This window comes from Rutidosis leptorrhynchoides, chromosome 11 (assembly GCF_046630445.1).
Source record: "Rutidosis leptorrhynchoides isolate AG116_Rl617_1_P2 chromosome 11, CSIRO_AGI_Rlap_v1, whole genome shotgun sequence".
Classification (NCBI taxonomy): domain Eukaryota; kingdom Viridiplantae; phylum Streptophyta; class Magnoliopsida; order Asterales; family Asteraceae; genus Rutidosis; species Rutidosis leptorrhynchoides.
The window spans coordinates 291360754-291372293 of record NC_092343.1 but is presented as its reverse complement, the minus strand read 5'-3'; the positions used below and the strand labels follow the sequence as shown (position 1 = coordinate 291372293).

At 34.1% G+C, this 11540-nt stretch overlaps 1 non-coding gene across 1 annotated transcript; it reads right to left on the bottom strand.

Annotated features, from left to right (window-relative positions):
• Positions 1-3449: 3449 nt before the first annotated feature.
• LOC139878871 (small nucleolar RNA R71) lies at positions 3450-3556 on the bottom strand. Its single transcript, XR_011769731.1, has one exon. It is a non-coding gene; the product is annotated as a small nucleolar RNA R71 (small nucleolar RNA).
• Between the last annotated feature and the right edge of the window lie 7984 nt (positions 3557-11540).

Genomic DNA, 11540 nt, shown 5'->3' with positions numbered 1-11540 from the left:
GTAGGTATGTGTAATTGGCTCATCCTACCAGATCTACACCATTTCAATCATAGCTTTAAAATCAACATAATTACCTTTCCCTAGCCCAAACTAATATCTTGGTCAACATTTCCTTGATCTGCATACTCCAGATATCCTTCCATTTTATTTACTTTTCCAGCAATTAGGACCTTTAGCTTAAACCAACTACTATCCTTTATCCAAGTAATTTAAATAAAAGACAATTATCCACTTGATCTTCAATTCGTTAAACCATTCAAAAACACGACACTAGGTTAACTTACACCTTCTATACCTTACAAAGTAAAAGTAAATTTAGACCCCGCACAATATAAATAAACAAAACCACTATTTGCTACCTTGATCAACTGAATTCGACATCCCGCGGCCTAACGACACCACACGAATAAAACCGTCCATTTCGGTCATATCATAAGTAGCATATCAACCATCAGAATACAAAAGATACCTGATATTGCTCCAAACGAACATATATTTAGTCGCAATATCGTTCCATTATGTAATGTTTTTAATTGTAATTTCCTTATTTTTAGTTGTAATCTTTTAAATAAATAAGTGCGAAGACGAAAGACGAAGATCGCTCGAAAATGAAGATTTAAAGACGAAAACGAATATTTGAAAGGCGAAAACGTCCAAAATGCTCAAACGTACAAGTTACACTCCAAGTGGTTTAATTTATCGAAGAATAACGTCTAAAAATTGACAAAAGTGCAAGCCGCAGAACGCAAAGTACAAGATTTCAAAGCACACGAAAAGGCGTTCGAGAAACCGGAACCGAGACATAAATCGGGCGTAAACGTACGAAACATCGTAGCAAAAATTACATGTCAACTATGCACAAGAATATAATATAATATATATATATATATATATATATATATATATATATATATATATATATATATATATATATATATATATATATATATATATATATATATATATATATAATTATATAAAATTATATATATATTATATATATTTAATAATATGTCGACAAGCAAGAAAACAAAAAAATATGTGAGCTGGATCTGGCGGCCATGCGATCGCATGGGAAATAGGCATAAAACCCATGCGAGTGCATGAGATTTGTACTAAAACCCCATGCGATCGCATGGGGTTCAGAATCAGAAATTTTGCCTATAAAAGGCCAGTCTTCTGTCGAGTTATTTACACCAATTTTCATTCTCTTTCTCTGCATACTTATATAATTTATAATTATAATTATTATTTTAGTTTAAGATAAGTTTAGTTTGGGTATTGTAACGTTTAATTTACGGGTTTTAAGTCAGAGTTCTGTCCGTGTACCGCTACGCTAATAATATTACCATTCCAACTCGTTGTTATTACTATCGTTATTATTATTATTATTGTTGTTATTTTTATAGTTATCGTAATATTTATTATTATCGTCGTTATTATCGTTATTTATTATTATTATTATTATTATTATTGTTACCATGCCCATTTTATATATATTTTTATGCCGTTATAATGTCCAACTAAATACTCATAGTGGTAACTAAAATGTAGATCCTCTGGACAAATGGATTGAACCATATTATAATATTATGATGTAACTTTGACTATTTTTAACATTGAGTTTATTCACCGACCCATTGTTATATAATTTAATATTTTCAGCCATATCACAAAATTTATTAAATTAATAAGCGAAAGTGCATTAAATTTACATAAATTGTGCTTCAATACCTCGGTGATCTAGACGGACATATGGACAAATTATTGACAACAATTTAGAATTTTGATCCGGTGGTTTGGGTAATATTATAGTTTATATAATCATGTAATTATAAAAAGGGAAGACCGTTATAATTTTGGTTTTAACGAAAGTAAAAACTGGATTAAATCTCAATTTAAATAGTCGGGGTATAATTTAATTTGCTAAAATGAGAACTAACGGAAGTTAGATTTAGTTTTAGTTAATTAAATCTTTATAAATCGAAAGATAAAATATAAGGATATATATTAAAACATCGTAATCGGACTTAAAAACAATCCATAATCCAGAGGGGACATATTTTAGTAGCCACTACTTTACCTTCTTATAAATCTCATCAATTTCACTTATTGCCATATCGTAAACTTTAATTACTTTTTACTATTTTGCTATATTTCCATGAAAAACCTTATTTCTTCTATTTTGTCAAATTAGTTTAAATTGTATTTTTATTGTCGTTAATTTAGTTATTTAGTTTTAGTCAAATTTAAATTCCGTTCAGTTAAGTAGTAAACCCTAATCCAAAAACACCCTCTTTTAAATAGTTTAACTTTTAGCGATTAAAACCTTGAAAACTTCATCTCCCTATGGAACGAACCGGATTTACCAACAAACTATTACTATACGGATAGGACAAAGTTGCCTATATGTGTGAAATCAATCCGAAATCATAAGAACACCATATAATCACAACCAATTCGTGTAATAAATTCAATCTAAATCCGATCAAAATAAAAGGACACGATCGAGCACATCAACTTTTTGGCGCCGCCACCGGGGAAGTTGGCAGTTAAATAAATAGATTATTTTTCTGATTCGTAGTAATAGTTGGATTTGTACGTGTACTGGGTTATTGGAGCCAAACAGTACTCAATTATATTGGTAACAAACGAATCCTGCCCCTCTGCTGCATCTTTTGGCTATTCGAAATGTGGGCAAAATCAGAAGGAAAATCTGTTTGTTTAAAGGTTTTTATCATTGTTTTTATGTTATTCGATCCTTTCGTGAAAATTCATTTTCAAGAAAGTTCAATGTTTATACACTTAGTAAATAAATCCTTCAAGACTACATACAATTTTGTAATTGTATGACCCGTTTAGGAAATCCTAAACTCATTGCACTTAATTCAGAGCCTGAAAGAAACTTGATCAAAAGATTAAAACAAGAAAAACAAAAAAAATTAGGTAGTACTAGTAAACCGAAAACACCAAAAAATATCAAAAAATAAGTAGGAAACACTAGTGGTCAACCAGAAATCAAAACTGAACCAGAAACCATCGTCATTAAAGAAGAAATGGCTGAAGTAACACCTGATCCAAATGATCTACCGATGTGGAATACCAGACAAACTGTTCCCCCTCTCGCACTTGCACCTATAAGAAGACCTGAAATTGAGGCTGAAAACTGGGAAGTCAAGGGGCAATTTATGCACATGGTTCGTGAAAACCAATTCGACGGAAGACTTAATAATAATCTGATAGAACATTTAGAAGCTTCTGAAGATTTATGTGAATTGTACAAAAACAAAGATGTTTCTTCAGATGCATTTAAGTTAAGAACTTTTCCATACTCGTTAATCGGAGACGCAAAAGCATGGTTGAAAGCATCAAAACCTGATTCTATCACAACTTTCAATGAATTAAGAGAAAAATTCATTACCCGATTTTTCCCACCGGCAAAAGCCGAAAGACTTAGAACTGAAATCACCACTTTTAAACAAAAGGCGGATGATACTCTTTATGATGTATGGGAAAGATTAAAAAGAATGTTACGAAATTGTCCGCAACACGGATTGTAAAAAGGGCAAATAGTACAAACTTTTTATCGTGATATTGATGAACATACTCGTGGTATATTAGATTCCTCCGCTGGAGGAGTATTTATGTACAAATCACCAAATCAAGCGTATGACATGTTAGAAGACATGTCAGTTCATACTTTTGAATGGACACCGTCTAGAGATCAACTACCTAGAAGGACGATGGCAAGCCTTGAAGAAAATGAAGACAACAATACAACCATAGCTTCACTGTCGAATCAATTCAAAAAGTTTGGAAGAGAAATAGAGAAACTAAATTCAACAGTTTTAGCATTGCAAGTAGGCTGTGAAATCTGTGGACAACCACATTTCACGAAAGATTGTGATATCAATGATCGGCCAATGAACTCAGTAGCACAAGTTAATTTTATGGCCAATCAAAGACAAGGCAATTTTCAAGGAGGGAATTCTAATTATCAACCTGCAAACCCAGGATATCAAAACCCGAAGAATTTTGCTTTTCAAAGAAATGGACCACCTGGCTTTTTCAATAGAAACCAACCTCCATTTCCACCTCAAAAAAATTTCCAACAACAACCGTTACCTCAATTACCATATCAACAACAAAATCATAACACGCAACCAGTAGAGAAGAAATCTAACTTTGAAGAAGTTATGATGAATTTTGTCAAAAGTCAATCAGAAACAAATGAGCAAGTGAAGAGATAACTTCATCAATCCTAAACGGAAAGCGAGCAAGTACAAAGGAATCATCAAGCGTCAATTCAAAACCTTGAAAGAGATATGGGAAGAATATCCCAATTGCTTGCTGAAAGGCAATCGGGAACTTTACCATCCAACACGCAACCAAACCCTAAGGGTAAGGAAACTCAAAATTCAAGTAATATTTCGCAAGTTAATTCAATTACTACACGAACTGGGTTAACCATTAACCCAGAGATTCCAAAGCCTCTCACTAATATTCATGTTTAACAAGAAAAAGAACCCGTGGTGGAAGAAAATACGATGCCAACCACAAGTGCACCAAAGACTCAAATTCAACCACCATTGAAGGTATACAAACCTCCAATTCCATATCTGCAACGTTTGAAGAAAGACAAATTATAAGCACAATACAACAAGTTTGCTGACATGATTAAGCAAATTTGTATAAGTGTACCGCTTGTAGATGTTCTTGCGGGTATGCCAAATTATGGAAGGTTCATCAAAGATCTTATAGCAGACAAAGGAAAATATGCAGAAGTGTCAACCACATTCCTTAATGAGGAATACTCGGTAATTTTGCAAAAGCAAAATTTGCCACCAAAGCTTAGAGATCCTGGAAGTTTCATCATTCCTTATCTGATGGGAGATTCAGTAATGTACGATGCATTAGCTGATTTAGGAGCGAGCATTAACCTTATGCCTCACTCCTTGTACTTAAAATTGAACTTAGGTGATTTAAAACCAACCAGGATGTGTATACAATTAGCTGATAGAACTTACAATTATCCTATTGGCATTGCTGAAAACCTACCGGTTAAAGTAAATCACTTAATCTTTCCTGCTGATTTCGTTATTCTTGAAATGGAAGAAGATAGTAAAGTTCCCCTAATTCTAGGGCGTCCCTTTCTAAATACTACAGATGCAATTGTGCGCGTAAAAGAGAAAAATCTTAGCTTAGGTGTGGGGGAGGATAGAATTATATTAAACATAGATAAGGCTATGAAACACCCTATGTCTCCTGATGACGAATGTTTCCAAATAGACATTACTGATTGTTGTATTGATTAAGAACTACAAGAACTATTAAATGTCGACACCTCGAATTTCACCCCGATGAGTGAAGGTGAAGATTTTGATATCAATATAGAGTTAGACAAGCTGTTGAAGGTAGTCACTGATGAAGAATACATAGAAGAAGAAATTCCGGGAGAAGATGAACCTTTTGAAGAAATTACCGATGGTAATAGGTTCCGGATAAAATCTTCCATGGAAGAACCACCCACCTTGGAACTTAAAGAACTCCCGGAACATTTGGAGTATGCTTATCTCCAAGTAACGTCACAATTACCTGTCATAATTTCATCAAAACTTTCTGATGACGAAAAGGGTAGGTTAATGTCTATTTTAAAAACCCACAAAAAGGCAATTGCCTGAAAAACAACTAATATACCAGGGATTAACCCTGCTTATTGTACTCAAAAAATTCTAATGGAAGAAGATTTTAAACCCGTGGTACAAAGGCAAAGGAGGTTAAACCCTAACATGAAAGAAGTTGTCAAAAAGGAGGTTATCAAATTACTTGATGCCGGGTTAATTTACCCTATATCCGATAGCCCATGGGTAAGTCCTGTACAAGTAGTTCCCAAGAAAGGAGGTACGAATATTATTCTAAATGATAAAAACGAACTCGTTCCTACAAGAACAATCACTGGGTGGAGAGTCTTTATAGACTATCGTCGTCTAAACGACGCTACAAGGAAAGATCATTTTTCGCTACCATTTATCGACCAAATGCTAGAACGTTTGGGGGGAAAAGATTACTGCTGTTTCCTTGATGGATTCTCCGGTTATTTTCAAATTCCAATTGATCCAAAAGACCAAGACAAGACCACATTTACTTGTCCATTTGGTACTTTTGCCTACCGACGAATGCCATTCGGATTATGCAACGCACCAGGCACTTTCCAAAGGTGTATGTTGGAAATTTTTCATGACATGATTGAAGAAAGTATAGAAGTCTTTATGGATGATTTCTCTGTGTTTGGAGACTCCTTCAACTCATGTCTCTCAAACCTTGAATGAATGCTAATTCGTTGTGAAGAATCAAATCTTGTTTTAAACTGGGAGAAATGCCACTTCATGGTGAAGGAAGGCATTGTTTTAGGACACAAGATTTCTCGAGCTGGAATGGAAGTAGACAAAGCTAAGATAGACATTATTTCAAAACTTCCTCCTGCAACCAATGTTAAAGGAATTCGCAGTTTCCTTGGTCATGCAGGATTCTATCGACGATTCATAAAGGACTTTTCCAAAATCGCTCGACCCATGACTAAACTTCTTGAGAAAGACTGTACATTCGATTTCAATGACGAGTGTCTAAATGCTTTCTCCATTTTGAAAGAGAAACTTACGAATGCACCTATTATGGTATCACCCGGCTGGTCCAAACCTTTCGAGCTAATGTGTGATGCTAGTGATTTTGCGCTGGCAGCTGTTTTAGGTCAACGTCAAGATAACAAATTTCCACCAATCTACTACGCAAGTAAACACTTACAAGAGCTCAGATGAATTACACAACTACTGAGAAGGAGCTTCTTGCAGTAGTTTTTGCTTTCGATAAGTTTATATCTTACCTAGTGTTATCTAAAACAATTGTTTATACCGATCATTCAACCCTAAAGTACTTATTCAAAAAGCAAGATGCTAAGCCTAGACTAATTCGTTGGATTCTTCTCCTACAAGAATTCTACATTGAAATCAAGGATACAAAGGGTACTGAATATCTCGCTGCAGATCATTTGTCCCGTCTTGAAAATCCTAACTTAGAATCACTCGACGAATCTATTATTCACGATACTTTTCCAGACGAGTTCCTAATGAAAATTAAAACGGAAAAAGAAATTCCATGGTTTGCGGACTTTGTCAATTATCTAGCCGCAGGAATTCTTGTTAAAAATCAAACTTATCAGCAAAAGAAGAAATTTTTCGTTGATCTAAAATTTTACTTCTGGGAAAGCCCTAATCTCTTTCGTATAGGAGCATATCAAGTTATTCGTCGATGTGTATACGGTAAAGAAGCTCAACAAATTCTGTAGCACTGTCATCAAGGATCAGCTGGCGGACATTTCGGACCAAGCTATACAGCTAAGAAGGTCTTTGACTCAGGTTTTTACTGGCCAACTATTTTCAAAGATTCTTACAACATGGTGAAAACCTGTGATGCTTGTCAAAGATCCGGAAATATCTCCAAGAGAGACGAAATGCCACAACAAAGCATCATAGTATGCGAAGTATTTGACATTTGGGGTATTGACCTCATGGGTCCATTCCCTGCCTCTAACAAATGCAAATACATTCACATAGCAGTCGATTACGTTTCTAAATGGGATGATTGTTGTCAGCTTTCTTAAAAACCTTTTCTCACGATTCGGGTTTCCAAAGGCATTAATCAGTGATCGTGGAACACATTTTACAAATCAATTACTCGAGAAAATACTTAAAGAGTATGGAGTTAATCATCGTTTCTCAACCTCTTACCACCCTCAAACGAGTGGCCAAGTTGAAAACACAAATTGAGGTCTTAAACGAATTTTAGAAAGAACGGTTAAGAATATTCCAAACATCTGGCATCGAAAGATAGATGATGCGTTGTGAGCATTTAGAACCGCATTCAAAACGCTCATTGGTACCACTCCTTTCCGATTAATATATGGTAAGGCGTGTCATCTACCTGTCGAGGTTGAACACAAGGCGTACTGGGCAATAAAAGAATGTAATACGGACCTTGTGGAAGCCAGAGAAAATCGATTCTTACAATGGCATGAATTAGACGAACTAAGACTTCAAGCATATGAAAAATCGAGATCTTACAAAGAGAAAACTAAGAAATGGCACGATGCTCGCTTAAAAGAGAAGAAAGCATTTGAACCAGGAGACAAAGTTCTAGTTTTTCAATCACGTTTTAAGTTTTCACCTGGAAAACTTAAGTCCCGATGGAGAGGACCTTATGAAGTAAAACAAGCATTTCCATCCGGATACGTAGAGTTATATGACAAGAATGGTGGTATTTTCAATGTGAATGGTCACAGACTTAAATTCTATTATGAAGGGTTCAACAACACTGAAAGAGATGACATCACATTCTACCCTAAGGACAAATAAATTCAGGGTAATTTTAGCTAACCACTCGCCTTCTTAAAACGTTTCAAATTATTTCAAGAGTGGATCCCAATTGGTCTTTTCTACTAGCAGACACTAAAGAACTAGTCTTCTCCCTCCATTCTGAATTTTTTTTTAGTTTTGTATGAAATTAATATTTTTTATTATTATTTAAGTTTTGTGTGTATTTTAAAAACAAAATTTACTTTATTTCATTAAGTTTAAAAAAATGATTTCTAAAATTCGTCGTGAGTTGAACACTAGGTCGTAGAACCGAAATTGCTTTACCCAAGGACGGGGCGAAAAATTTTGTTATCATTATTTTTTAATATTATTGATCTAAAGTATGCCAAAAATATTATATTAATGTGGGGTAATATATCCAACTTCAAAAATATGTATATATGTTTGTAGTTTATTTTATGTACTAAAAAGGGTAAAAAGACACATTTTCAAAGACTGAAATTCAGTTCAGCAAAAGCAACCATTTTTTGCCGAAACATATGAAAAGATGACGGAAATTTTGGAATGACGGACAAATCAACATCAACAGAATAAACAGAAATCCAGCAAGTTACAGCTTCTTAGCTTAAGAGGTTTTAACTCCCTTTCTATACTAATTGCCCTCGTGAATTTTATCTTATCTGATTTCATTGCAAATGAGGGCATTGCAAGTATGGGGAGGGATTATAAATTCCCTCGGGTTTATACACTTGGCTTATTTTCTAAATTTTGTGAAAAATTTTAAAATTTTTTAACTAAATGAATTCAATTCTTGTTTAATATATTTATGAACGATAAAACTAGGTGTGGGTACCGAAATTATTGTTACCCTAAAAGGAGGACATAAATTGAGAAACAACTAAAACGCTTGAATTTATTTATTAGAAATAAAAAGATACAAAAAAAGCCAAGTGTAGGGAGATTTGTCAATATTTATGAACTGTTATCATATGTTTGTGCGAAGTTTATTGTAGGTACTTTTGCTTTGGGCTGTATAAATTTGTTTTACCCATTAAATTGTTATATAAATGGAAGAAAAGATGGATCTACACGATGAATCAATTCCATCATTAAAATGAAGTAAAGTCTTCAGAAAAAGAAATGCGCTTCTTGATCTAGGTCAGGAAGTTGTCGTCCAGACCAGTTGTAGAGTCTACGAAAAACCTTGAAAAGTTTTCTCGAAAATCAGCTGGAAATCCACGGACCTCAGCATCAAACAGGGTCACCATGTGGTCAGACTTATCCTAACCATGAGAGGATCTGTCTCATAAAATGGGTAGGGTGCCGTGCAAATTAGCTTGATAAAACTAATGAATCAGACCCCCAGAAAGGATAATCTCCTAAAAGATTAAAAATCAGCATTTAAGCCTGATATTACTCAATCCTTGAGATTGACCTTAAAGATTGAGAATTACAAACTCATGGAATTCGATGATATCTAAACTCGAGCTTGAACGAGAAAATATTTTTGATCAAATTAAAACCGATTTGTTTTCTAAAAACCTATTTTCAATGCGTTCATTACCATTGAACGTAAAATCCTGAGAATTCATCAGAAATTCATTAGGTCACTTGAACCAAATCGGGTGTCAACCGTAAGAACGGTGGATGCATAGCATGGTCGAAGACAGGACCTTGTGCCAGACCCAAAAATTATAGGGTGATCTTTACTATTTATCCTACAAAGGATAGTAATTGCATCCGACACGTTGTGGACCATAATCAAAAGCATGTCATTAGACATTGCCTTAACAGTTGCTTGTTCATCGCTTTCCTTTACAACCGGATGGTAGTTTACAGAAAGGTAATATACGGGACAAGTAAACTGGATGTGTGCTTTTTAATATAAGGTTGGAAAGTGGGTGACACAAAATCGCAAGTTTTGAGCTAAAACATCTTGCAACACCGATAAAGGGTTAAATCGGAAAACTTATCTAGGGTAAAAGCTAGAATGAATTTTCAAAAGATCAAATGTTTTCATAAAGATCCAATTTCCTTAAAGGATATAAATTTTCATAGTCATGTGGGACTGTAACCACAATCGTTACTATCATTGTTCATACCGCCGTATCAAAATCACTGATGTATAAAGTGTGAGAATAAAAAAAGTGATTTGTGTGAAGTTTTTTTTATTTCAAGTTCTATATTGCTTGAGGACAAGCAACGTTCAAGTGTAGGGATAATTGATATTGCTCCAAACGAACATATATTTAGTCGTAATATCGTTCCATTATGTAATGTTTTTAATTGTAATTTCCTTATTTTTAGTTGTAATTGTTTAAATAAATAAGTGCGAAGACGAACGACGAAGATCGCTCGAAAATGAAGATTTAAAGACGAAAACGAATATTTGAAAGGTGAAAACGTCCAAAATGCTCAAACGTACAAGTTACACTCCAAGTGGTTTAATTTATCGAAGAATAACGTCTAAAAATTGAAAAAATTGCAAGCCGTGGAACGCAAAGTACAAGATTTCAAAGCACTCGAAAAGGCGTTCGAGAAACTGGAACCGAGACATAAACCGGGCGTAAACGTACGAAACATCGGAGCGAAAATTACATGTCAACTATGCACAAGAATATAATATAATATATATATAATTATATAAAATTATATATATATTATATATATTTAATAATATGTCGACAAGCAAGAAAACAAAAAAATATGTGAGCTGGATCTGGCGGCCATGCGATCGCATGGGAAATAGGCATAAAACCCATGCGAGTGCATGAGCCCATGCGAGTGCATGAGATTTGCACTAAAACCCCATGCGATCGCATGGGGTTCAGAATCAGAAATTTTTCCTATAAAAGGCCAGTCTTCTGTCGAGTTATTTACACCAATTTTCATTCTCTTTCTCTGCATACTTATATAATTTATAATTATAATTATTATTTTAGTTTAAGATAAGTTTAGTTTGGGTATTGTAACGTTTAATTTACGGGTTTTAAGTCAGAGTTCTGTCCGTGTACCGCTACGCTAATAATATCACTTTTTACCGTTCCAACTCGCTGTAAGTCTCCACGTCTCAACTTTATTTTCGCGTATCGTTATTATTGTTATTATTACTGTCATTATTATTATTATTATTATTGTTGTTATTTTTATAGTTATCGTAATATTTATTAT